The 27,807-nt window shown below is 41.5% G+C and overlaps 1 protein-coding gene across 21 annotated transcripts in view; it reads left to right on the plus strand.

The window, feature by feature from the left end:
• The window catches only part of FOXP4 (forkhead box P4), a 155,012-nt gene that overhangs the window by 10,703 nt on the left and 116,502 nt on the right, over positions 1-27,807 (plus strand). Inside the window, exon 1 of one of the 21 annotated variants that reach the window (XM_077334471.1) lies at positions 18,903-18,926. The exons of 19 other annotated variants lie outside the window; for them this stretch is intronic. The gene's annotated coding sequence lies outside the window, so the exon portion shown is untranslated. Of the gene's footprint in view, positions 1-18,902; positions 18,927-23,178; positions 23,346-27,807 lie in introns of those variants that run through there. One more of the 21 variants, XM_077334467.1, reaches the window with a different exon arrangement.

Raw genomic sequence — 27,807 nt, forward strand, 5'->3', positions numbered from 1 at the left:
TTGTACAGGGTCTTTGTGAGAATACTTGACCATACCCTTAGAGGGGCATGTGCTTTAATGCTACTCAGAGGGGGCTGGAGTACTATTAGGGAGCATGCAATTAGGTATCTCCTCTCATATTTTGATCAATTACTATCACAACTTCCTCCCTGTTACCTAAAAACAGTGTACTAATAGTTGCTGTAATTGCTTTTTTAAAAAGTTATTGGCATTATAATGCTGTTAAGAAAAAGCATTCTTTCTTATTTTACCTGTAACCTTTGGGCAGTACAGAGGCAGCTTCCACAGTCACGATTTAATTTATTTATTTTGGCAGTATGATGCCATTAAGAATTAGTGCTATTTCTCACCGTGTGGTTTTTAAAGGAAACGTTTACATTTAAGAACGAAAGCTTGGAGTTTCTATCAGGATTTAATTGAAATTAGGGAGCAACCTTCTCGGGAAGTGTTGCCCAAGTTCTTCCCTGGGAACTGGATGGAGGGTTTGTGGAATCTGCTGCTTAATAGCAGGTTGGTGTCAATAGGATAGCATTCTGAAAACAGCACATCAATTCACAAATAACAGTGGGAGCGGCTGGCATCAGAATAAAACTACTCCTGGCACGAATGAGAACATGTAGATGGCATGTTATTTTGATGGCACAACATGTGGGTTTTCCGTCATAATTCTGCAGTCAGCTGATTATGAGCTTGAGTAGCCTGATTTATGGAGAACTGACTCAGTATGGAACTGGCTAGGGAATTGCCCGAAGTCACATTTGTTGCCTGGTACCATCTGTTAACTTGGCTCAATGATGCTGTGCATCGATGTTGTTCACAGTCATAATGATCAATATATCGTGAGTTCTGTTGAAAAATGTGTGCCCCTCAGCTCTTTGCTATACAGAATTCTGTGTTTTCGGCTCTCAAACAAAAAGAGAAGTAGCTCTGTACAGGCGTACTTTTATTGGTTTTACCACCGTGGTCCAATCCATACTCTATTTCTGAAAGTGTGTCTTCCAGTAGATAAACTATAGACTTTTCAGTTTGAAATTTAGCTTTTGCTGCAAGATGCTCAAATAATTCTACACTGAACAGAGTGAATCTGGTGTATCCAAAGCAGCAAAGTCTCTCACTAGTATGCGAGTGAGGAAGACTTGCTGTGGAGCATGTCTGCCAAACTTTGTAGATTGCTCAGGGTGGGGAATCAAATTGTAATTGGAAAGACTGCCAAGGGACTTAAAATCAATGGCTGGCACATATTGGCTATATTTACTGCCAACTTGTGTTGGCACAGAGGTCTGTGTAGATCTGTTGGCAGATCATCCCACATGATACCGTTTTGGCTTCTGGTGATAACTGTGTGTGGTGACCTTTCTTGCTATGCCATGGGATCTTGATCAATCGCAGTTGCTTCATGGCTTTCTTGAAGCTTAGCTAGCTGCCTTGACATAAATATAGTGATATTGAAGATTCAGTTGTTGAGACTGCTAGAGTAGTGGCAAGTGGTTGTCACGCATCTTATTTTACCTGTTCTCTGTTGAAACTTTGCTCCGTGAAGTACCAGTTGTCCATCAGTGGACAGGACATGATATAGGTTTATTTGTTAATCCTATGCAGAGTTACTCTACTCTTAAGTCCATTGAAATATGTGGCCAGAGCAGAAATACCTCTGTGTGGCATTGCATGATTAGTTTCCTTCCAGTGGGAAAATGATAGTGTCAGTTCAAAGGCGGTAGACAAGGCAGAATTAAAATATGCCCAAAGTAAAGGGAGCTCTGCTGCTATGTTCATGTTCTTTAACTGAATTCTTGGGAATGCAAACTTCAGAATGAGGAATCTATAGGTGTGTGTTTGATCTTGGCCTCTGTAACCATCTGGTATACTCACATGAAAGTCATATTGAATGTTATGGTGAACGGTGTTATTTCTTGGTTTTTCGTTCTATATCTTGCACAGAGTATGAGCGTTTTTTCTCAGTTATACTTTGTTGCTTAGTTATACAGTGCAATAGTTCCTTAAGTTTTTGTTTTCTGGTAACATTGGAAGTTTTTTTCTGTCATTGTTTTCACCATCCTGAGTAAAAATGGCCATGTCTTGATAGGAATATTTTTTTCATTGTCCGAAAGGCTCGATGGGTTATCTCATGGAATAACCTACTCACTTGTGCCTCCCACCCAGAAGTAATCTCTAAAATTCTTGATTTTTCATAAAAGTAAGTGTCTGGTTTTGTTAATGAGTAATGATCCATTGACTAGCAAAAAAGACTATGCACAGAGACGTTTTGAACTACAATAAAATTAACTTAAGAGGGAACTAGTTTGTGAATGCCTGTCTGTGTTTAAAAAGCACAGTATCCAATAGTATGATACTGCTTTGCGCTGAAAATTGGTGATTAGCACATTAGTGATATTTGATTAGTTTCTGGTAACGACCAGTGAATACTTTCTTAGTTTTTAAAATAAATAAATGGCATTGAGCACCTGTTGTGTCTGTTGTGTTGGTATGGTACAGTGACTCTATCAGCTTTGGCAGATTAGGGTTTGAATTTCTTTTGACTCAATCTGAGCATTCAAATACTAAATCTTGGGAATTAGGTGCAGTCTAAACCAGGGGTTATCAACCTGTGGTCCTCCAGATGTCCATGGACTACAGCATTTGCTGGCAGGGGTTCATGAGAATTATAGTACATGGACATTTGGAGGACCACAGGTTGACTACCCCTGGTCTAAACAATTGTACTGGCATTTCCCTCTTTAACTTCAGACTCTAAGTGTTGGGTTATTGTGTATTTCACTGCTTCCCATGGGGTGAGGAGACCTACCATTTAGGCTAGGCAACTCCCTTTTTGAATGTATTAGAGTTTACTGTACAGAGTAGGGTTTTTTACTTCCCATGAGGAATCATTCAAACATACAACACAACACAACCTGCAGTGTGAAACTGTATAGTACAGGAAAGGTTTCTTAATGTGAATCTTTTGATTCAGGTAAAATCAGATAGCTGTATTTTTTCTCCAAACCTGGTCCAAGAATGTTCACTATGGTCCTTTCCAGATGATGTTGTTGAGGATGCAAGGTCATCCTCAGGCTGACCTCCTGGTGTACACAGATTGCTTTAATGGTCTGAAAAAATCCTATACAAAGCATATCTTTTTCTGTGCAACTGGGAACCATGAAAATTCAAGTTATAGTGTGCAGGGAAAGAGCCAACACATGTACATGGCTCTTTTTAGTCCTTTGGACATGGTTGCGCTGCACATGGGCCAGGTAAAGTGGTTACTGTGAACATGATCATGGATAAAATGAGACAGACAGAGGCTCTTTCTATCCAGATTTTGTTCTTTTGGTTGTCTGAATAACTTTCAGTCTAAAGAGGTAATATCCCCCTTCCCAATTGTATACTTACTACCTCCCTGATGCCAACACCACACCATCATTTCCCATGTGGATTAGACATAGTATGGTGTAATATAATAGAAGTCATCCAAAACTGTGTTGCAGGATATTGCATGCCCCCCTCCATTTCCATCCAGCTGCCCTGTTGAGTGGCAGGGAACTAGGTGCCCAGGGTGATAGCTGGAGATCTGGTTGCCCTTCCATAGCATCATGGTTCACTAGTATACCTCCCAGGCTTCCCCTGGCTTTTCTCTGATTGCAGTAAAATCAGTTTGAAACAAAGTTTTAGGAACAATTGCAGCATTCCTGGATGGCTGTGGTGAGGATTGGGAAATCCAGATTTTCCTTGTCCTGCTCACATGGCAACCATTGGGAGATCTTTTTTAAAATCAACAATTCAGTATTATAATGTTATAAAACTGTTACTCTATTAATTACCAATTCTAAACAAAAACTGAGAAAAGAGCAAGAGGGTGTTGCTGCTTGGGGGACTTAGATAGGGGAAATGGAGGAAAACTGACCATATGGAAGTCCTGTTGCTGCTTTGCTGTATCAGCAACTGCAACAAAAATAGAACAACAAAAGTTGTACCTGTGTGGAAAACACCTGACTCTGTGTGTGTTCTGTTAAACCCTGAAACCCCTGTCTTTCCCCCCAGACTTTAAATGAGATTCCTCAACCATTGCTGTGAAGCACAGTACTTCAGTTCTCAAAAAGATATTGCAGGGAGAGAATATAGTCTCTTATACTCCTTCTAGAACTTAACTATTATCCTCTCAGGCAGTTAGCTGCAGCTAGTTCTCTGAATGATAGGGTGGTACCTTGCATGTCCTGCTGGTTGGTTGGTGTGTGTATCTCAATAAATGCAGGTATCTAAGAGTCTTTAAAATGTAGGGTTACTTTTTAAAAAGGGAGCTTTGTATGAATTTACACTCCAGAATATCTGCATGTTAGACATTGCACAGGCATGTTTAGAATCTCTAATGCTCCTGGCAGTCATTTATATATTTTATCCTTACAATTCCACGTAATGATAGGGCAGCTGTACTAGTGTGTGCCATTTCAAGGGGGGAGACATTGAGTTGTGAAAATGAAGACATTGCATTACTCGTTAGCCTGGAATCAATTGACTGCAAACACTTTGTCCAGTAGGCTTCAGGCCTGATAAAGGAACACTTGTTTGGCTGATTATCTGGAAAATGTAATTCCACATGGACCTTGTTGAAGGCAAGGGGGATGGTGGAGGAGATGTTCCAACATGACCCATGGGCATGGAAGGCCACCACCATCTGGCTATTCAGCGCTCAGTGAGCTGGATTGTCGAGTCTGTTTCCAATTCCCAATGGGAGTGATAACCCTGTCATAAAAGCCACCAACACAATAGGTGTTAATTTGCTGTCATTTCGAGTCTTTGCTGCAGGTCAGTGATTGAAAGGGTATGGAGACTTAATTTCTGATGCGGAGGTAGAGGTTAGATTCCAGAAGGGCCCTGTTAGCTCTTGAAGCCAGAATGATAAACTTTAAAGAACAATACATTGTTGCACAAGCTTTTTTTGCAATGGTGCCACTTTGTCAGGTGCATGAAAACTTAAACTGCCAACTGGGGGTAACCATTTCATGCATCTGCCAATATTAGCTCTGGTTCACAAAAAATGATGCCATAATAAAATTGTTTGACAGTGCTAAAGGACTCTTTTGGTAGAGATAGCCTTAAGACCACTAGGACGTGTAAGAAAAAAAACGTTTCTTCCTACTTCTGCTCAATTTGAGTTCTTTCTCTTTTTATTCTTATGAGGATAAGGATGAAATGGCTTCTGGGCTTTGTTCAGCATAGTATGGGAAGCTATTTGAGGCAGAAAATAGTACTGTCATTTCTGCTGCCATTGTGTTGGAGTTAATATTCCGCAAAGCCAGTTATGCCAAACAAGCTATAATTTTTTAGAGGTAAAAAGAATGTGAAGTTAAGGTATGGTAAGATATAACATGTGCATACATGTAATGCTCTTGGTGAAGTGAACAACTCAGTTACTTGCTTAATGGTCTGAAAATGTAGACTACTTCTTTTGTATGTTTTTCATGCTGAATGAAGGGACTGATGCAGGCTTGGAAGAAATACTAGCTGAACTAAGCCAGGTTCTTAGTTGTGTATCCTTGGCACCCCTAAGGCTGCCACCAATAAAATAATACCATTTCACACTGTAGAGAGAGGCACATTTAAATAACTTCAAAAACTTTCGCCATTTGCCCAACCCATGATTTGAACTAATTTAGTATACCGTGGCTTTGGGCAGTATTGATAGCTTTGAGCCACACTTAGCTCATTGCAGATGTAACAATAAACAATAGTTTCTGCAAACTTTTTCCCAACATCTTAGCAGTGCTCTTTTATTAATGTCTGGGCCAATCTTGCAGTTTCATTGTCTATGATTGGGGTTGCCATGTGCTCAATGTGGGTGGGAGATCTCTTGGCCCCAGTGGATCTTGCCCATTGGCACTCTATGCCAGTGGGAGAAAGGAAACATAAAACTAAAAGATTGTCAAATATGATGTCACTCCTGGGAAGTCCTAGAAATAGAGTTCTTGTGATTCCTAGATTCCCAGAAGTGATATTACACTGTTACTACCAGCCATCTCCCATCTCCCCTCCCCAATCTCGCACTAGTTGCCAAACAGGACCTAGCAACTCTGCTAAAATTTTGTATAAAAGTTTACTTAAAATATGAGTATCAGATTTCAACAATCAACTTAGCTAGAAGGGTCCAGCATATAGCATCCCTCACAAATCCAATTAAAAACTATAGGAAAGTCTGCTGTTTCTGATGCATATTTTATTTCATCAGTCTTTCCTTTGACGACTTTTCTTCATGTTTTCCTTCTCCATCTCAATGAACCATTTTTAGTGAGGTATTGTCCCCAAAAACCCAATACAAGATAATTATATTTCAAGTGCAAAATAATATGTTAAGCACCACTTAAGAATATGCCCGTCCCAATAAGCACAGATACAACACTACATTTTGGTTCTACGTTTCCCAGTTGTTATGGTGAATACTATATGAGTGAAACTGAAAACTGCAGCACTTTGAGAAGAGGTATGTGCATCCTTGTATCTGGGCTGGTTCATCCATGTAGCATGTGCTATGGGCCCTGTGCTTCCAGGGGCCGTGCATGGTGCCTCCCCCATGGATCAGGGCTGTAGCTTCCTCCCCCTTTCCCCTCTTTAAGGACACTTGGAGTGACACCTTTTCCACGTGGGGGTACTTCTCTGTCCCCAATCTGTCTACTCCCACCACAATTATACTCTGCTAGGGTCCCACAAATCCTTAAGATGACTGTGTTGGTTCAGGCCCCGCAAATCCTTAATTATATTGTGAATGAGCTCATTGGCCTGCTAGGTGATCTTGCCCATTATGTGTGGGTCCCATATGGTTATCTGCATGTAGACCTTCTGTGTGTGAGACTGAAGGTGGACTTTGATTCCATCTTGCAGTCTTTTCACCAGTGGATGCACTACTGGAACCACATCTTCACATCTTGCAGCTGGCTCCAGAAAAGAAGCCAAGTCCTCATGAGCCTTTTGGGTTAAGGGGATGACTACCGCTAGATTTGCTGTGTTGAACAGGAGCATTTGTGTAGCTCTTAAAGGGTCTAAGTACTTCCACAGTCTGAGAGATAATCAGTCACTTTTCCTGGACTATCTAGCTCTCTTTCTAAATTACTGTGGTCTCAGATTTCAACTGTTAGGGCTTTCTTCTGCTCACCAAGCACTCAAGCATGGCACAGGTGGAGTTCTGGTGTGTGCTCATGTCACGGATCAGACAGTACAACAGCATGCCTGACACTGTGCTTCTTGTGCAGCAAATGGGCATTCTTCACACTGAGAGAAGTCATCTATGATATGCCAGTATTTCTGGAGGGGATGGCTGAACTCATGGGTCTCAGTGTCCAAACTGGGATCCTCTGCAGAACCCAGCCCCTAGCATCTTTCACCACCAGGTAGAGAAGGCGGGGCATGCAGTAAATGCACCTGCGGCCCAATGCCTGTTCATGCTACCATTGGACAGTATAAACCCCATGGAGAGCTCCCTGCCTATCCATGCAACAAACTGTTTTTCAGTGGTGACTTATACATTGTCTGCTGTGTGTGCCATACTTAGTAACTCAGCATGGAGCAGAGCCTAGCAATAGCTGTCCTGGTGGTTCTCAAACTGCCTAACTAATTTACCCACCCCCAACATCACTGGTTTGCTACCAGTGTGCAAGGTGTTGAGATGGCAGCATCTTTGGGTGCAACACCTTCTCTTCCACTTATACCTTCAGCCTCCCCTCCTGTTCCTCCTCAGAAAGCCTGCTAGACTTTTGAGGAACCAGAGCAGGGCCATCCAACCCCTCCTCTAGTTCTTCCAGAACCCTCTGGGTCCCTGGTATGAGCCCCAGAGCCCAAAAGACAACAAAAAGACAACAACTCAGGCGACATTCTTCCTGCTGCTGAGCCTTAGTAACAACAGCTGGAGGAGGAGCTGCCTGAGCTGCAGACCCCTGCTAAGTGTCAGTACCTGTGAGCACCTCTGCAGGGGATGCCTCAGCAGCAGCTTCAATGAAGTGGGCACCACTCCAACCAGAGGCTTTCACTGAGGCTCAGAGGGCCATATGCTGATTTTTAAAAGGTAGGCTATTATGCTGCTGTTTTGAAGGCTGAAATTAAATTAAAATTGTTTAAAAGTTAAACAGCTCCTAAAACAGACCTATTTAGCTGCATCTAAGTGTTATGCACAATAGCTCTTGAAATCAGAAGCACGTACTTGAAACACAGAACCCCCTCCCACACAAAACCAACTTTCTAGAAATTAAAGAGGGGGAGACTACTGGTGAAAATTCAGGGAAAAGGCAGCAAGAAGAACCTAAACCAAAACCCGCTCCATGCACACCAGACCGAAAAAAGGGGGAAAGCAGACAAGCTGGAAAGCCTTAACCCCCCGCCCCCCAATTCCCCCAAAAAAAGAAAAGAAGGGGGAAAATCGCAAAGGGTGCTGGAGAGAGAGAGAAGTTTCAAGTAAAATAATAGATTTTTAAAAAACCAAGCAGGACCCCCCCACACACACACAAGCTCAAAAAAGAACCAAAAATAATTACCGTAACCAAGTTTTAAACCAACTCCAAAGCCAAGAACTGAGTCCATTACCACCAGGCCCAAACAAGAACAAAAATAACTGCAAGCCACAAAACCAGAAGGAACTAAAATCTAACCGAAATGAACAACAACAACAAAAAGCCCTTGGCCTCATTCCACACACACCACCTACCACTCACCAAGCCAAGAGAATAAATAACAGTAAAATAAGCAAATGTTAACAAAATGTTTTTCAGTCAAACCAGTCTCGGTCTTCATACTTCCCCAGGCAGACAGGCAGGTAGAATCTGAAGGCCCCAACAGAGTCTCAGGCAGCCGGAGTCATGCTCAGAGCAATAACTGAAGCCAAAAACAGCGCACACTCTCCAAACCTCTCTCTGCAATGGAGTCCAGCTTAGCCAAACTATTGCTTTTATGTTCTTTGCCATGCACAGAAGAATTAAAAAAAAACCAAACTTCTGTGATTGCCTAAAGAGCAGTCTTCCCCCTTACCTGAAATTTGATTTGTCGAATTGCCACTGTTCCTTTCCCTCCTGTTTCCTGGGGAATAGGTGAGGATAGTAAGGTTGGCTTTTACATTTGAAGCAGACAACCTTGCAAGTTGCAAATATACAATGCAATGCTATTTGCAAAAGTACTGCAATTGGCTCTAACTCCCTCTAAGATGCTTTGCCATTGGGCTGCAGAGTACCTTCTTCTTGTTGCCATGGAAACCAGAGCAAAAGGTGGGAAAGAACCCTAGAGGAGAGAACTGAATGTGTCTCTGCAGCTCTTTACACCTCTCCACCATCAGCTATTTGGTATAGCTGAATACACCTGAAAAAAACTAGACAAAATTGGCTTTATACAGGATCAACTACACTAGTAGTTCAATAGGCTTGGATACACTTGAATGCACACCCCTCACTAGGGATGAGCATGAACTGGGAAAATATGGTTCAATTGATGGCTGCACCACAAACTGAACCATGAATCAAGCCAGGAGATTTGTTTGCAAACCAAACCAGTTCATGGCTCAGGGCTCTACAAACCTCGGGGTTTACATAAAGCCTGAAAAACAGTTTAGTGTCAGGAAGCAGCATGCTCCTTGCTGTTTACAGGTTTCAGATTGTCTTGTGCAACCATTTAAAGTTTAAAGGGATTGTAGAAAGCAGGTCAAAATATGCTAAGTAGTGGGGATTGCTTCTGTGCCATTCATTTTGTAGCTTTCACCAAGAACAGAAAGCAGAGGTTTAAAGAGAGTCCCTTTAAATCCTTGATTTCTGCTCTATCCATGAACCACCCCAAACTGCCAAAAACTGCTTAAAAATTCATGGAAGTTTGTGATGGCAGACCCATCATGAACTTCTGTTCACGAGCCACAAACAGGGCAAAAATTGTGATGAATTTTGTTTTGTGGTTCTGTTTGTGCCCATCCCTAGTGTTCACATATTTGTGAGGGGAAAGAACTGATTCTTTGACCACTTTTCTAATACATTTACTTAGATATCAATTGTGCTTTGATATGCATAAGTGTGCATAGAATCAAAGCCTCCTAAGCAGATCTACTCAGAATTGTATTCAGTTGTATTCAAAAGGGCCTACTTTCAGGAAAATGGTCTTAGAATGATGCTGTTAATGCCATAATAATGAACAGGTATTTGGATGCCATGTTGGTAGTGTGTATAAATTTCCCTGTTTGGTCCTGGAAAATTTCCCTGTTTGGTCCTGGTCCTGTAGTTACGGATATGTGCAAGCCGTGGATTATATAGAATGACCATTAGGAAGTTGGTTAAAACAAGCTGTCACCTTACTTACTTATTTTTAAGACTAGGCAACATTACAAGCTACTGAGGATGTGTTGAGTTCTTAATCAATTTACCTTTAATGGTATCTTTTGAAATCTCTTGGCAGTACAAAGTGATATCAGAGATCTTGGAAGTATGTAACAAAGGGAAGGACTTGAATTGGGAATGTTGTTAGCTACTACTGAGTTTGCTAGTAGTATGCTTTGCCACAGATTCTGTGGTGTGTGCCTCTGTAATATTCACCTGTTCTGATCTTACCTGATGCTGAAACTTGAGGTTTCATGCTGGGGGGGGGGGAGTGGGGAATCCTTAGCCCTTAAAAATATGATTGTAACCAATAAAATACACACTTAAGATTCAAGAAACAGAAATCCCAATGAAGACAATTAACGTGAAAGTCATATTAAAGGCTGATTTTTATTTTCTGACAAAATTACAGCTGCAGTAGTACAGCTCAACTAATGATTGTTGCTGATACCAGGGAACTTATTACTTGGAATTCCTGCCACAGTTCTGTGCCTCTGCCCCTCCCACCTGATGTTTGGATGGTGATAGGGCAGGATTGCCTCCCCTTCCTCAGTTTAGAATATTGCGTCTAATCATGTCTGTTAAACTCTCTTAGTCTTCTATAGATTGAATAGTGCTGATGATCCTACAAATTCAAGTAGTGGGATAGGGACACAATATTGTTACTCGGTTCCATGTTATGGCCAAGCCATGGGGGCAAGGGTTTTTGTTGTTGTTGTTGTTCGTTTTGCTTTTTGGCTACACACCTGTATCTGCTTTTATGGAAAGGCATGGTGGAGATCTATAGATTGTGGCTGGAGATCTAAGATTCTATATCATTTGGAGGAGGAAATCTTTTGTATGGTGGTGATTAAGTCATTAGCTATAGCTAGTGCTTGACAACTTTTAAAAGGTACCAAATGTAGACTTTTTTAATGTGGGAAGAGTGGTATGTATTAATTTATGAATGGGGTCTTGTGCCAAGTGTGATGATGTAAAGTGAGGGGGAGAACAAGCTATGAATTTGTCAATGGATTATTAACCCCCCCCCTGCAAACTTGGTAATGATTGCCCTGTATCATGTATGGAGGACTGCATTACATTCAATTTGTCTGTATCTCACTGCTTTTATTGGTGCATTCATGCTTACTTTCCTTAAGCTAAATTCCATTTGTTAAGTGGTAAGGTAATTCATAGCTTCCCTATAAAATATAAGCACATAACTGAAGACTGGGAAATGAGACCTTAATTATTTTAATTTTTCTGCATATGTGTGCATGATCTCTTAACTCATTCTTACCCTTGTTCAATCATAAGGCAGACTTTCTTGTTAACAGAAAATGTTACAAGCATACTGTGGGCCAGGCATTCAAGTAATATTTTTTTTCCTCCCAAGAGTTTAATTTTCCCCCTTTCTTTGTATTTTTTCTGTTTAATTAGGTTGTGATGGGACTTTATCTCTATTCAGCAGTAATGCTCCTGACTCTGTCCCAGACAGAAATTTTGCGTGGTTTAGGAGAACATAATGGCTGGAGGAATAAACTTTTTAAAAATAATAATTTCTTCATAAAGCTCCTTAAAAGAGAAAATGTTTTCCTTCCCGATGTTGCCACCTCCCCACCCCCCCCTAATTAAACGGTTTGAATTTGCACGTTAACCGCTTGGCGCTTCCTCAGCGCCTCAGATGATTAGAAAGGGATATTCATTTATGCCTTTTAAACGTCGCCCCGATTAAAATCAGAGAGATTTTTTCCTTCATCAAAATCTAACATCCTTGAAAAATTAATTTGATGCCTCTTGTTATCAATTAATTGAATCTCGTTGGGAAGGAGGCTTGTACGGCGGGTGGTTAGAGCTGGTCCCTCTGTTCTTAGCTGCTTTTTTTTTAAACCCTCTATTTCTCTCCTCCTTCTACCGCTTGTTCCAAACACTGTGACATTATAAAACTTTCTTTTATTATTTTACTCTCTGTATAAAATAAATGAATAAAACTTGTTCTCCCCACTTCCCCCCTTTTTTTTGAGTATCTTCATATAGAAAGGAAACTTCTACTTCTCTCCACTGTATTTCCTAAGACGACTTTGGAAAAAAATAGTGCCCTCACAATTTCTTGGCAAAGCTGCTGGGTTTTCATCTTCTTTCAAATAGGTATATTGGATATTTCATTTGAATCTCCTTTTCAATTAAAAATGTGCTGCACCTTCTCTTAAACCTGTGCCTTTTCTTTGCAGAAGTAATTTTTTTGTTGCAAATTTCAGTTCTTCTCACAAGATGGGCTCTCTGGATATGAATAGGCTCCTGCTCCCACTTTATTAACTTCTCAACTCTTTGTCTCCTTTTTTGCTTCCTTAAACAAAAAGCTGAAAATCAAAGGCATTCACTTATTCATACAAGTTTATTTAAATAACATTTTAAAAGTTTTTTTTAAATCTATACCTTAAATATTTGTCTCCCTTTCTCCATATTCCCATGTAACTGTAGGGTTATTCAGACTCTGAATCTCCTCAGTTCTATAACACGTTGAATATTATATGATCATGATGAAGGAAGTTTTAGGCCAAACCTGTATAGCATTAGTACAATAGATTTCTCTCGTATTCTTTTTGTTTCCCAGTTCCTTCCTTTTCTTCAAAAATGGTGCTCCTACCTAAGGAATAAAAGTGGGAAATGTCTTATATATTGACTTCTATGCACAATCCTTATCCCACTATTTTCTCAGCAAGTAGAACTCGAGTCTGGTGACTTGACCATGCTGAAGTTTTTTTCAGGCAAGAGTAATTGTAGGAGCTTCTCAACCCCCTCCCTTTTTTTTAACTCTCAGATAAAATATTCAGTGTGAATAAAAGAACAATCCTAGTAGACAGCTATGAGTCTAGTAAATGGCAGGAATAAGCTATACTAGCAGCCTTGCACAAGAGGGATATCACCTAGATTTTCTGTGTTTTATAACCCACTAAGATAAGATATTTGTGGAACTCTTATTAGGAAGTGGTGGCTCTTGATATTAATATAGGTTCTACAAAGATTAGAGCTTCATAAGCTTGTGTTACAGTTTCTAATTATCAATAAATATTTCTGTATCAAAAAACTCAATGGTTTTGAAGGGTGGCATTACTTGGAGGAGTCCATGGGTTTAATCATCTGGGAATTCAATACCCTTCCCTCCAAGAATCTGAAAATCTCTAGAGATGGGGCAACTTGTTTATTAAGATGCATATTACTGGATCTGTTTTTCATTTCAGTTCTGAAAAACTGGTGTAATTTTTGTTGGCTGGTAGAAGACCAGTTTGGGTGGGAAGAAATACGCGAGTGAAATATTTTGCCTTATAAATGGCCACAGCTTTATTCAAATCCCTCCCACTGGAAAGTTGGCGCAACATAGGGTATGAGTCTGACCTGTGCAGTCCACTGACTGCTACCCAGAATCCACACCCCCAAAGGCGTATGTCATAATTCCCTGCTGGGAATATGAAAACTCCCTTCTTGGATTCAGGTAAGATGGGAGACAACCCAGGTGGGGGGGGGCAAAGGGTGCGTACCTCCTTGAGCCGTCTAATCATGAATAAGGTATGCTGGCCTACCCTGCTGGGTAGGCTCTTAACTCGTTACTACCATCCCCTTAAGTAGGCCTGAAACCCAGCAGGGAGGTCGATCGCATACCGGCTCCCCACAAAACAGGCTCATTCCTATGTGCATAACCCGCTGTGACAACAACACAACAATGGCAACTACAAAACCTATGAAACAGGGAGGGTGGGTGCTGGCCAGCAAAGAAATGGAACAGGCAAACAGCGTCCCAAGCCAATGCTCAAGCCGGACCTCCCACGCAGCTTGTGCTGCCACCCGCAGCATGAGCTGGTGAATGCAGCCGGGCCACCTGAGCTGCTCATTTCCTGCCCCACCCTTCACCCGCCAAATGGCAGCTCGAGTAAGTCCCGCTGCCTATTGCTATATGATTAGGGTAGATGCAAACCAAATGCTGCCAATGGACATGGGAAATGATAATTGCTGATATTAATAGTAATAGTTAAGCTTAGCAATGATATTTGAAAAATAAAAATATTTGTCCCAAATATAGAAGCCTGAAAGTAGCACTACAAAAATCATACAAATGACTTCTAGGCATGAGAATGAAACTTCATAATAATTCTAGGCTTCTTACCTGCCTTCAGTTTCTTGGCCTGCAGCTCACTGTGGTATTTTCAAGATTGCTTCTGCAAGAGCTGTACGGAGCTGTGCATAGATCCCAATTCAGTCCAGAAACTGTATTTTTCAACTATCTGGGCTAAACCAGAATAGAGTGTAAGGGGAAATGCCAACATAGAATAAAGGTGATTGGGCCAGGGTCTTGTAATAGTAAAACTGAACATAACTAATATTTGTCAGCTTTCCAGCTTGGTGTGTTAGAAACAAGCGGATATCAATCTACTCCTCTGTGTGCATTTTGGGAGTGACTAATTCTGCAATGGATGGGAGATTCTTAAGTTCTAATTATGAAAATAGAAGGTGAGAGGCATATGCTCATTTAATTTTTCCCAATTATTTCTTTCCTTAACAGAATGTAGTTTATCTGGAGTTGTGATTTAAAGAGACTGGCATAATCCATTGTGTGTAACAACCCAAGCCATTATAGTCCTTTACATAGAGAATTACATCTGTATGATTTATGATGGGATTCATACCCCACCCCATCCCAGTAATTTCCCTATAAAAATATGGGCGATGATTTTTTCTTCATAGCATCTGAAGAAATAAACTCTGACTCATGAAAGTTAATCCTGGAAAAAGTTAGTTTTCAAGATGCCATTGGATTTCTGTTTTATGGGAAAAGGGAGTCAATGTTAATGGTTCCCTTCATGTTCTTATTCATTTTTCACATTCTCTCCCACACACACACAAAATATGTTCATTTTCTTAGTGAACATTATTATGCCCCAACTGCCTTTACTCCATTGTGGAGAAGTTATAGGTGCTTATATCTGCTTATAAAAAAAGAAACCTGGAGAAATCACAACTACTGACTAAAAGCTAAGCAACCTTCTGGACTAGGCTTTATGGTATTATCTTGACATCAGTGCCGTTATTTGTTCCAGGGTAGTAAATAGAAATGCATTTAGGATGCTTAGGGCTAATCCTGCGTTGAGCAGGGGGTTGGACTAGATGGCCTGTATGGCCCCTTCCAACTCTATGATTCTATGATTTTATTTTTTAAAAAGAACAGTATAAAATATAGGATGAGAGTAACATAAGCCTAGAAGGGATCTCAAGGGTCATCTAGCCCAACCCCCCTGTACAATGCAGGAAATTCACTACCTTCCACTAACCATTTACCCAGTGACCCTTGATGTTGGTCCAGAAGAGGTTGTAGTAGTAGCCTACATCTATTTCTCAAGGTACGGGGACAATAAAGTCCTGTAATACCAGTTATTTTTCCTATTCACTTGGCAGACCTAAGTCATAAAGGTCCCAATAGATGTGGGCCAGAGGAAAGGGCACAAGTTTTTGTGATATGAGAATTTTGTAGTGAACATATCTGGCAGGTGCTCATATCTTTTAATGAGCTGAGGCTTGTGTTGCCTTCTTTTGCCTTTGCTGTTTGCTACCTAACAAGTTCTGTGCTAAGGAGCACTGGGTATGGTGGTTAATACACAATTCTTTTTGACTTTGGAAAACACCCTGTTGAACAGGCTTGAACAGTTTGCAGGCAAGCTGAACTGGAATAAACCAGGAAAATGTTAGATTCTTGGACTGGTTTCTTGTGTTTGATTTTTCAGAATTTAGCTACAAGGAACATCTTTATGATTACCTAGAAAGCTAGACAGCTGTGTAATTTACAGGCCTATGTTAAAGTCCTATGGGGCCCCTGCAGTGACAATTGGGACCTTTATCACTTAGGTCTGCCAAGTGAATAGGGAAAATAACTGGTATTACAGGACTTTATTGTCCCCGTACCTTGTGAAATAGATGTTTATACATTGTTTACACATGAAAACACAAGAAAATATCTGGATTAATGTTGTTCAGAGACACCTATTTTCTCTTTTGTTTTAATTGGGTATTTGAAATCCTTCCACTTTTTCAGATACTGGTGTGCCGTGTTTGCAGCAATGTGGGTGCTAGCTGTCTTGGGCAGAACATGGAATCTAAATTTCAGCAAAGGAAATTTCTGCCCCATGATGTCCAAAAACAGCTCATCCATGACAGCCTGTTCTCGGTTCTGCAGAAAAGCCAAGAACCATACGTTAGTTTTTTCCTACTCCTTGCACTATGTTTTCCCCAGTTCAGGGAATGGAAGAACGAGCTTTCCTTTAAAGCAGTGGTCCCCAACCCCCGGTCCAGGGATAGGGACCGGTCCTTAGACCAGTCAGTACCGCGGCTCCTCCTTGTTCTCCTCCACAGCTGCTGCCTCAGGGGCTGCCCACCTTTGGTGCTCTCCAGCGGCCGTAATGGCTGGGGCTTCCCCTCGGCGTGGCACTGCACAGCTGCTGCTGGCAGTGCCCACCAGCTGGTGGCGGGAAGTCAGGGGTGCCGGCAGGAAAGCAAGTTGAGCGGGGGCTCAGGCGGCGGTGACATCCCTCGGCAAAAGAATACCCCCCCCCGGGCCTCAGTAAAATTGTCAAGCGTTGACCAGTCCCTGGTGATAAAAAGGTTGGGGACCACTGCTTTAAAGGATAGCAAAACCTGCAAAATTTGGTGCACTCCTAAGGAAAGTGACACCCTACTATTTCAGTGGATTTAGAAGGGTGTAACTGTTTAGGATTGCACTATGTATTCTCTCTTGTGTATAACCCTGTACTTATTTTGCCTACATCTGAACTTTGCATAGAAATTCAGCAACTGTGTATATCCCAGTTTTGTTACATTTGGCTTCACTGTTTAGAATTCTCTTACTCTATACCTATTTCTGTATGTCGGTACATCTAACAGTGGGGAGGGCCTTTAATACATCTGGTGAAATATCTTACTAAATGTGCCACAAGTCTGTGCTGTTTCCAGAGTGTGTGCCATGACTGCAATTAAAATCTGATTATCTGCCTTCACTGTAGTCTGTATCAGATTATTAATTAAAGTAAAATTGTTGTGGCCATGGAACTGTATTGCAGTTTGGTATACATATCAGGATTATAAAAATGTAATGCAAACTGAAAAAAAAACCTGAGTATGAACTTAGCTGTAGAAACTGGAGCTCATTTGAACTTGGAATTTCTTTTTGAACACCACATTTTTAGATGAGCTCTTGAGGTATTTTGAATGTATACCTGAAAATGTCATGGGTGAATATGACAAATGCGTATATTATACAGGTACTTCTGTCAGGGAACTGTGCTTGCCTGTATTTTCTGCTTATACATTTGGGGGTAAACATGTGAAATGAATCTTGGATGTGTGACTTTCTTGTCTTCTCTAACCCAGGATTGCAGTTGACCTTGGGGAGGCAGAAGATGGGCAAGGTCTTGTATATTTTAGATACCAGGAAGTTGGAGGCTGGAATTTGTTCAGGTGTTGAGACTTAAATAATTATTCCTTATGCACCGTCATAGCTGGAGGACAGCTTAATAACAGTTTTATTGTAGAACACACAGTTCTATTACTGTATGAGGTGGCTATTGGGCATGCAACTCCCTCCTCATCCCCAAAGCCAGTGGGAAATTTAAGTCTGTCATCTCTGAACAGATTAGTGAAGGCAGCCAGCAGCTCCCCTTACCCCACCTCACCCTGCAGGATGACTTGGCCACCTTCCACTCAGACCCAAGCCTCTTCCCTGTCACATACATATATGGTTTCCTGAGTCTTCCATACAGTGAGGCAGGAGCCCCTGTGTGTGTGCAACGTCACTATTTAATTAGTCGTCCCTGATTAACAAAACTTGGCGTTCAGCTTCCTTCTGCCCTCATCTTTCCTGGCTTCGAATCAATGGCTTTGATATGCTAATTAGGGAGTAATTTAATTTCAAAAGGCCGCAATTAACAAGGGTGTTGTGGACATGCTGTAGTTAAGCGGCGTAATCTAATTTGCATTAGTAACAAGCAGGGACTAATTAGAAGCTTAATTAGACACTTAGATGGCTCTTGTGTTTACTTTCTTAATGAGATGGAGTGGGGTTCTTTTTTTAATCTTTTCAAGAGCTCAGCGGAAAGCAAGCAGTGGGTGAAGCCAGGATGCCAATGCCTGGCACCTTTTCAGCCGCTGCAAGCAGTATAAGCGGACAAGCCATCGGTCGTGTTTTGGGGTGTAGGGAAGGTTTCCAGTTCCATCCTTGGCATTATGAGTGGCTCAATAGTGGGTGTAGATGGTGAGCTACTGGCTGCAGGAGGATTTTAGAAGTTATCTAATTTTCTTTCTTGGAGAGAGACGGAAATCAGGCAAGTGTTTTCAGTAGTCTAGTTGCTGGGCATTGCTATCTAATAGTGTTTATCCAATAGAGGCTGATAGACAGATGGTCCAGTCTTGTAGGCCCTGGAAAGTAGGACAAAATGTTTTTTTTTTTTTTAGGGCTCCTTCTTCCCTCCAGGATTTGATGTATTCACAATCTTTGGTCAACATGGCAACAGATCCCGTTTTCCTGTTAAGGGGTTGGCTTTGATATGACAATTTAAAAACCCTTTCATAAAGTTCCATAGAAAGGTAAGTTGGGCTAGGAGTAAAAAGCAACAGACCTTTTAATCAATGCATTTCACTGCTTTTCTCCCTAATGCGACCTAAGGTTGCCTATATGAAATAAAGCTACAATTGGTTAGATTATAAAAGAAATACAACAATACTTGATGGAAACAAATTGTACCCCAGTGCCCATCCAGAATCCAGTCGGCCAGTTTTTCAGTCCGCAGGCTAAGGGCCAAGAGCCAGCGCTCATAGCATGCCCAAGTCGCATACTTGAGACAAAAAGAACACAACACACTACTGAGATATTGCAGCTAGCAGCATAGCTCCTTCTAATATAATATGAAAGCCCCACGCCATCCCATAAAGATGAATAGGCCTGTGGTGGAAATGCTGCCTCTAGAGGCCTTTCAATAATTGGATGATGATATTTATGTACTAAGATAGTTGCAGTTGCAAGAAAAATTCTTCAAGATTGCCAAAGAAGGGTAGGGTATTCTCATCCAACTTTTTCTCACCATTTGTACTGCTCCTGTGAAAACACTCGCTACAATAATTTGTGAATACACTGCTGGCTATGCATAGGCTTGACTGGTTAGTAATCCCTTCAGCCCTCTGGACTAGATTTTAAAATTGCCTTTCCTCAGTTAAAAATAGAAGCCCTAGTTCTGTAGTGCAAAACTCCTCCACGGTCTTCTTAAAGAAGTAGTGAATGAGGGAAACAAGATGATGCTGTATAGCCTGGCCTCCTTGGCTCTAGCTTTTGCAGGGCTATTGCTGTAGAATTCTTTTCAAGATCACTTTCAGATGTCAAGGATTTGGACAAATAAGAACTTGGAAAGGGATGAAACCCAAGTATAATTTTAAGTGTGCGGTGTTGCGAGTTTGGGAATGAAAATCATCACTGAAAGTAACGCTAGTAAAGGAAGAAGTCTAGGAGCAGGGGATGGCAGGTAGGATTTTTGCCATATTCTGTTAACTGCTATTAGTACATGGGCCAGTCTCAAAGGTGACTTTTTCCAAAATAAAATAGTTGCTGTTACTGAGATGAAAGTGGTAGATGAAAGCATCTATAGGTATGATCCCATTAAAAGAGATGCTTGGACTAAGCCAGTCCTTGCTTTCTTAAATCTCTTCTAATTTACTGTAATGCTTTAAATTCATTTTAGCGCTTGCAGACTTTATTTTCTAATCCCCATCCCCATTTCCATGTGTTTGTGAGTTAATTAAAGGGTAAGAAGCCATTCTGAGCAATCCCAGGTTCTTCTTCCCCTCCTGAACCCAAAGCTTTTAAAGATTAAAGCCCTTCTTCTAAAGACTTTCTAGCACCTGGTAAGGAAGGCTGCTCAACTCTCCACACCTTTGAGTACAGGGAGAAAGTATGTAAAGGTTTGTGGTAGAAACCTCTAGCACTGTAGCTGAGAGTATTTTCTTCCTTTCTTTTACATCTTTATCGTCCTCTGTTAATATTTAGTCTTGGGCAGTCAGTTGACGAGGACTGCCTTTATATCCTCCTAGTTTTACATCTTTACAGACATTTAAAACATCTGGTGGAACTAGTGTGGTATAATATCACATTACATTTTTCTTGCATGGTTATAGAAATTGAATGTTTGTATATGGTTGGGAGAGTTCAGAATCAAACCTGGCATGCCAGATAAGAAGTCTGCACTCCTAACCACTACACCAAACTGGTTCTCCTAATAGTTCTATCAGAGCTCTGCCTCAGCTCTTCTGGGAGTTCATTCCACCAGGTTGGGGCCAGGTCCAAGAAGGCCCTGGTCGAGGCCAGACATAGTTTTGGGGAACAGGGACCACCAGCACACAAATGGACTTAAAGTATGTAATAGAACCTTGAACTTGATCCAGTACACAATTGGCAACCACTGCAGCTGCCTCAGCACAGGCTGTATGTGGGCCCTCCAAGATGATCTCATGAGGACCCTAGCAGCTGCATTTTGTATCAACGGTAATTTCCAGGTCAAAGACAAGGGAAGGTCCGAGTAAAGTGAGTTACAGAAATCTAGTCTGGAAGTGACCATTGCATGGATCACTGTGGCCAGATGCTCTGGGCAGGTAGGGCACTAGTAGCCTGGTCCGGCACAGATAGAAAAATGCAGCCTTGGCTACTCTAGTAATATGCACCTCCATACATAAGAAGGTGTCAAAGATCACCTCCACATTCTTGGAGGTGGGCACAGAAACAAGCTGTACCCCATCCAGGAAGGGGAGGCACACTTCCTGCTCCTGTCTCCTTCTGCCCAACCACAGGAGTTGGAGGGGTTAAGTTTCAGATGGGATCCCCTGGGGCAGGGGTCCCCAACCCCCAGTCCGTGGCCCGGTACTGGGCCGCAAAGGCCATCATACCGGGCCGCCAGCAGCCGCTCCTGCCTCCCCCCCCCTGCAGCGAGAGGGGGGGAAAGAGGCCGGCACAGCAGTCGGCACGGCAGGCGCGGCAGCTATGCAAACGCGCACGCGCGGAACTGCCGCACATGCATGTTTGCACCCCCTGGTGACCAAAACGCACATGCGCGGCAATTGAGCATGCACGTTTATGAGCAACTGCGGCAGCCGGGCCGCTGGCTCTCCCCCACCCCCAGAGGCGGTCCCCGACCAGAAGAAGGTTGGGGACCGCTACCCTGGGGAATTCTGTATATATTGTCAGTTTCCATGCAGGAAGGAAGATGGGCTGTAAACATAATAAAATTACTCTTTCCCTCTCAGTTGAGAATTCTATCTTTCAGGTTCCCTGATCACGGGGAATGATCCTGTGTGCATAGGCACTTTCAGATGTTGTGCTGATTCTGTGGAGGGTTAAGCCCAACCTTGCTTCCTCTTCTATTTGCATGTTCTGTTCATCACCACAGTCTGTGTTCAATCCTTCAGTAATAAGAGTAGTTGTGACAAGTTTTATTGTATACTGCCCTGAGCCCACTTGCAGGGCAGGGCGGTGCAGAAATCAAATTAATACATGGAAAAGTCTATTTGTCAAATTATTCTTTTTTATGTAGTCTGCTTCAGTCTAGTTAAGGGCAAGAGAGATGGGTGAACAAGTTTTCGTTTTTATCTCAGCTGCCCTGAGGAAAGCTAAATAGTTGATTCAGGGAAGTTTATTGTAGCAACACCTTCTACTTTAGCACAATCAACTATTGTATCTTTGGCTGCACAGTCTGTTAAAAGTCATCTCTGCAACTCTGCAACCATGTACATCACTAGGTTGAGAGAGGAAGGCAAGTGCTTCATTCCACTAGTGCTACTAATATTTTCCCAAGTAGCGCATTCTTCCTCAAAGAACTGTGTGCTGATGTGCTTCATCCCTGGCATTCACAACTGTGGGGGATGACCTTTCTGTACTTGGCTTGGGGTAGTAATCCCAGTGCTCTTCCTGGCTGCAGACTTTTCCTGTCTCAATGTGTCTGGAGCCTGAAAGAATGTATCGGGCAAACCGGTTTGGTTGAAATGTTGGGAGGGGCTGAAATTGCAGAGTTGGTAACTGAATGGGAATTGCCCAGGGGTGTGAGAATTTGGATCTCTGAGATTATGGTTATTATAAAATAAAAAGAGCACGATCCTTCTTCAAGCCAGAAATTAACTCTAGCCCAGTTTGCTGCCAGTCATTTAAAAGCTAAGCTATGATGGAAGGTGCAGAAAATTCAGAGATGCATTTGAATATCTGGGTATGTGTATAAATAAACTAGGGTTAAGATAAGATTCTCCTACATCCCCATCTTTCTTGGAGATCATTGAATGATAAAATTAGATCAGATCCTGGTTAGCATAGAGCTTTGCTCCTCCACACATTTGTAGTCCGATTACTATACTTTGGAAATGGAAGAAATCTCTCTTTTGCTCTGTAAATTGGAACACTGTGTGCATGTTGTGTATGAAGGAAAGTACAATGTGTGTGTATAATCTATGTACTTGAATCATCTTCACTAATCTGGAACTATGTGCTCTGCAGACACCACCAGCTTTTGCTATACCTTGATTAAAGACCCAAGTAGGATATGCTCCAGTATTTGGCCAGAGAACTGGGCAAGATGGATGTTTGATCTCTTAACTTTGACCACTATACCTCTTTTCTACCTCTGTGTAAGGGGATGGATGGGACATACACAACTGCCTCCTTTCCTTCTGTTTTAATGCTTTAAAAGAAAAGTGGGATGAGGAGTGTGGTACATAAAAGATATATGAACAGATAATACACAGGTTGCTTGTGCCAGGAATCAAGTGCATGTATAGTAAGGACAGAATGTTTGATAACAGAAGATTCTGTGACAGTTAGGACATACTCATTTGAGGAAGACTTGGAGCTATGGATTTTCTGGCTGCTTTGAGTGATCAGTACATATTTGGCAAGATAAGTTATTTATTTAATGTTCACAAGAGCAAAGCCACAAGGGTCTGGGATAGTTAATTGATATCAACCAAGTCTGTAGTAAGGTATGTACTGGTTGAAATGACTCTCTGCAATTGCTTTTCAAAATGCGCTACAAGAACCTCAGATCCGTTCTGTTTTGGTTTGTGGTATCAGGGAATACAGAATTGTGATGGAATAGACATAGAGGACTTGAGAAATGGTGGTCACTGGGGAGTGCTATATTTAGAAAGAAAATAGCATATTTAATTGGATTAAAACATATATATATATGGAATAATTGGCAATACTTGGCTGAATGGGAATATTAAATCAGTATTTTTTGCTACTTTGAGAGCTTTACACAGAGGTGTATTTAAGAGTTTAAAAAGTATGAATTGTTATATCACTGAACATTCGGATGAACTTTAAAGGTATAAAGAGATGCAGATGTGGATGAGGATGAATATACCTGCCTCCAATTACAGAATAATTCTTAGAACATATGCCCATATTTTCAAAAGCACCACTTAAAAATTGTAGGAGATAACAAGTATATACTGCTATGTGTGCTTGCTCTCAGTGGGAGATCTGTCCACATAGCAAAAACAGCTGATCTCTGTGCTCTCTCTCCTAGGGAAACTCCGGGCATCCATCAGTCTGTTAATTGCACTAATTAGAGAGTGCAGAGGTGTTAATTGGAAAACCCTGGTATTGTGCCTGTTTAGGGGAAGAGAATGTCAATAAAAATTAATTGATGACTTGGCATGGCATGCGCACTTCACAGGTTAGCACTGCAGAGAGTCAAAAGATGTCAAGGCAAATGTTACTGCTCAGATTAAGCAATTGTTAATTAAAAAGCAGTGGTAATTAATATGCCTATCTGCCATATGTTATTGGATCTTGCTCTTAGTCCTTTAACCGATCTTTTTTTCTTCTTCCCCACTTTCATTGTCAAATAAAAGATATTCTTTAAAACAAACAAATATGGAAATGGAAGTGCAATTGTTGAATGAATGATTTTGATTCAGGTTTCAAAGAACAGTAAATACTGATTCAACTGCAGAGCTTCAATTAATCACTGAAAGATGAGGATTCCCCACCCGTCTAGGCACTGTATTGTGTGTGTGTTTCATACTTGTATATGAGGTTACCTCTCAGAGAGGTTGAAAAAATTCTATTGCTCATGTATTTAAATTGCCCCACATATTCTAGGCCAGTGGTTCTCAACCTTCCTAATGCTGCGGCCCTTTAATACAGTTCCTCATGTTGTGGTAACCCCCAACCATAAAATTATGCAAGTGTTCTTTCACAGACATTTAACCAAAACTGACCAATGGTGTGAACATTGTTCATGATGGTATATAAACTGGTTTCCCCCCTGGGGTTTCTCAGTTCAGTTCTGCCTCTTGTCCCACCACACCGATCTCACTCTTTTACACTGCTCCAAACAGACAAATGCTGTTTATCGATCTACCCAGCAAGACTGTTGTGTAGATGGTGCCTTCCCGGCCAAGCTCCTTGCCCTGCCGCGACCCCTGTGAAAGGGTTGTTCAATCCCCAAAGGGGTCCCGACCCTCAGGTTGATAACCACTGTTCTAGGTTGTGCTTCTGCTGAAAACAAACTGTCAGTTTTCTTTAAATATATCCAGTTAGCAGTCCCCTTACTTGGCTGCCATTTTGATAAGAACCACTATAACCCTTGTGCTCTGATGCTGATAAGACTTTTCAGGCAAGAAGTTTTGGGAAGATGTATATTCTTGCCTAATGCTGGGAAGAGCCTAATGCTGGGAGCGATCGAGGGCAAAAGAAGAAGGGGACGACAGAGAATGAGGTGGCTGGATGGAGTCACTGAAGCAGTCGGTGTGAACCTAAATGGACTCCAGGGAATGGTAGAGGACAGGAAGGCCTGGAGGATCATTGTCCATGGGGTCGCGATGGGTCGGACACGACTTCGCACATAACAACAACAACAACAATATTCTTGCCAGAAACCCTGCTTTCTGTGCTGTTATAAACCTGTCCTTCTATTGAGGAATTTGGGACCATGCACATTATTGATAAGGGAAACCCATGGGGGTTGCTTGGGATTGTACTCACATTTCTATATTTAAACCAAACAGGGTTGCTTGTTATAACACTTGCTGAAAGGAATATTTGTAAGAATTTGTACTATGGAAGGGGGTTGCAGCAGCTGTCCCCACTCATTTCACGGGGTCTAAAAATTCAAGGCATGATTTAAATTTGATGCTGGCAGGTAAGAAGATTGTACCCAAGCAGTTTTTGCAGGCACTCAGCATCTGATTTAAACTGGGCTTTCAGCAGCTTCATGTGCAGCTCCAGTGTGCCAGGGATCTGTCGCTTGGGTGGGCATTGCACTGGTGTGTACTTGTAGCAGTACGATTAAATGAATTGTTGAGCATGTGTTATCTTGCCCATTTCCCAAAAATATGACTAGAATAGTGCCCCTAGTTTATAAGTAAAGAAATTAGGGAAACAACTTAGTCTTAGTGCCTCAAGTCTTTGTAAGAAGGAAACATTTATAAAAAGGTAATTCAGAAAATAGGATTATACTATTTTTTAATTAAAATGATAGGTGTGTACAGCTATGGGTAACTATTTGAGTGAAGTCAATGTATAAAGGTATGCATTGAATCACGGTCAATGTGTAATTTCTCATGTGTCATTTCTTATATGCTCCTTTCTCGTAGTGATGTTAGGTCTTTGATTTTAAATGGCTATATCTATTTCACCGTAACTTGAATTAAATGTCATATTCCAATTCCTCAAATAGTAGTTTGGAGGGCTAAGAATGGGCCATGTTCTTACCTGTCTCAGTTTTTTTTAATGTTTAGTGTAGCCTACGGGTTCTAATCCTGGTTGGCTTTAAACCCATGGATTGCAAACCATGGTTTGGAATCAGTCATGGGTATTACTAACCATAGTTTACTTGATCTGAATGAGTGTCATGGCTACTGAGATTAGAACATTATAGGAAATGTATGACTGGGGCCATTCAGTCTTGTTATTTCTGAATTAAGTTTAGGAATAAATGCCTTGTATGCATCAGGAGCCCACGGCTCCCCCCCTCATGAATGCACATGCATACACATGATGTGCATTCTGAAACCCTAGCATGTAAAGCAGTCCTTAGACTCATTAGTGCAGGAACCATGTAATGTACATAATGTACTGAACTAGTTTCTGGCTTATAGCACCTCTGGGTGCTATAACACAAAAACCTGATATATTAAAAAGTCATACTTTAAAACTTTTTCCAAATCATGGTGTGTTTTAAAGCAGTAACTTGTGGGTCTTACTAGTGTTACCTGGGTTTAAAGCCGCTTTTAGGATTGCATGTCAAACCTTTTCTTGGCAGCGATAATACATAGGAATAAGGCTGTTCTTTCCCCTGTATGCCCCAGCAGTCAAAATGGGGGGGGGGGGGGTGGAGGTGTTGCTGGCATTTATCAATAGAAGGTAGCTATTTGTTTTGTGGCACAGGGTGGTAAAGCAGCCGACATGCTGTCTGAAGCTCTGACCATGAGGCTGGGAGTTCAATCCCAGCAGCTGGCTCAAGGTTGACTCAGCCTTCCATCCTTCCGAAGTTGGCAAAATGAGTACCCAGCTTGCTGGGGGGTAAAACGGTAATGACTAGGGAAGGAAATGGCAAAACCACCTTGTATTGAGTATGCCAAGCAAAAGCTAGAGGGCGTCACCCCAAGGGTCAGTCATGACTCGGTGCTTGCATAGGGGATACCTTTACCATTATTTGTTTTATCCAACAATCTGCAGAATGTGCTCTGACTGCACTTGCAATGTTTTGTTTTTCTTGGAAATTGATTTTCTCATTTACAAAAATATCTGTGCTTGAAAAAAATGGTTAAATGTGAAAATTTGACAACTGAAACTAAGAGCTGATGTATGAAAAGGGAGGGAGGACAAAGTTTGGTTTCAGCAAATTGATTTTTAGTATAGCCCTTGCTTGTACCTAGCATCGTACATTGTGTCATATAAATGCAGGTTAGGGGGAAGAGGAATTATAGGGTGGCATGCATGTAGCATGGCTTGGTTTGGAATGTCCTTGTCATAACTGCTTGGGTATCCTCTGATCAGAGAAATATTCAGCACTGTCTGTAGGCCAGGTTAGTAGGGACTGCTCACTTTAGTGTTCTGCAGTAGTGCTTTGCTTGCTTAGGGTTCAATGTAAGTTAATATTGGCAACAGGTAGGGACTTTATCACTAACATCCCATGTATTCTGAATATTATGGAATATTTCATGTTTGGAAAAAAATGATATTTCCTCATAAATTTATATTCTGTTACATATGCATATGATGAATAATGAATGCTTGGAAGTCCCCATGCAGTCCAATCTATCGAATACCCAGGGGTTTATTTTAAGAAGTTAAAATCATCATGTAATGCATGAGTCTTATGTAGCTTTCTCTTGACAACCATCCCCTCCTTCATAATATTTGGTTTGAGTAGGAAGTTCTGGATCCTTGGAGGGCTATGGCCCACAAGGACATACCTCCTGAAATTTT

This window comes from Paroedura picta, chromosome 4, assembly GCF_049243985.1.
Source record: "Paroedura picta isolate Pp20150507F chromosome 4, Ppicta_v3.0, whole genome shotgun sequence".
Classification (NCBI taxonomy): Eukaryota; Metazoa; Chordata; class Lepidosauria; order Squamata; family Gekkonidae; genus Paroedura; species Paroedura picta.